Source organism: Stegastes partitus, unplaced genomic scaffold (assembly GCF_000690725.1).
Source record: "Stegastes partitus isolate 25-593 unplaced genomic scaffold, Stegastes_partitus-1.0.2 Scaffold5446, whole genome shotgun sequence".
NCBI lineage: Eukaryota > Metazoa > Chordata > Actinopteri > Pomacentridae > Stegastes > Stegastes partitus.
The window spans coordinates 123-1,093 of NW_007583177.1; the positions used below are offsets into that span (position 1 = coordinate 123).

Below are 971 nucleotides of genomic sequence, written 5' to 3' on the forward strand. Positions count from 1 at the left end.
AATAATTAGAGAAAATAAAAGATGACAGTAGGATGCAAAAAAAAAGACATTGTATTGATATATTTCACCATTTTGCAACAAACACATGAGGCGTCTCACTTTGTACAAACATTGTGAAAATTCACACTGATGATTATCTTCTTACAGTTTCTTAACATGATGCCATATGACCAACATTGATCCAATAACAGCAAGAGCAGGAATAATAAGATGATCAAAACGCGAGTTACAAAAATTTAACAGGCTGAACAAGTCAATCAAACATGTCACGATTTACACACAAAGGCTCAAGTGCAGACAGATGACTCGACCACCAAACAGTTGAAAATAAATGAGAATATTTATTCACAAATACAAACACTAATTGTGAAATCAAGTAACAAACAAGGCAGCAATCTAAACTACCAGGAACAAATGCTTCCTATAAGAAATTTTATCAAAATGTCCTCTGGAGGACGACAAACTATAATTACAAAATACAAACAAATTACTGCAAGAATACAAATCAAATACTAGAACTACTATTTGAATAGACGAGAGATTGACAAACTACAAAACTGGGTGCAAGGGTTGGGGAGCTGGAGGAGACGGAGGTGGACCAGATGATTTCAATGGAGGATATGGAGAGCTGGAGCCAAAGAAGAATCCAACGGAGAGGAGTTGGGGATGAGACATGGACTTCAAAGGCAGCAAGCGTGGCGAAAACTGGAGCACAGCAAAGTAGAGTTAGGAGCTGAACCAAAACAACGAGCAGAGTATATGAACGACCACAAACTAACTTGGGCTTGACTACAATCCAGCGTCAACTTGTGGCTTGCTGGCATCTTATATAGTGAATATAGGTCTGATGAGTGACTGGAAAGCCACACCTTGCCGCAGCTGGAGCAATCGGCTGATTGCCAACTCATAGCACCTGGTCCCCCTTCACTCCAGCATGTTTCACAACACAAACAGAACCAAAAATGCTCCAC

At 39.6% G+C, this 971-nt stretch overlaps 1 long non-coding RNA gene across 1 annotated transcript; it reads right to left on the reverse strand.

The window, feature by feature from the left end:
* Positions 1-321: 321 nt before the first annotated feature.
* On the reverse strand, positions 322-965 carry LOC103376420 (uncharacterized). Its single transcript, XR_521323.1, has 2 exons — positions 780-965; positions 322-705 (listed from the first exon to the last, which is right to left on the reverse strand). It is a non-coding gene; the product is annotated as an uncharacterized LOC103376420 (long non-coding RNA).
* Positions 966-971: the final 6 nt, after the last annotated feature.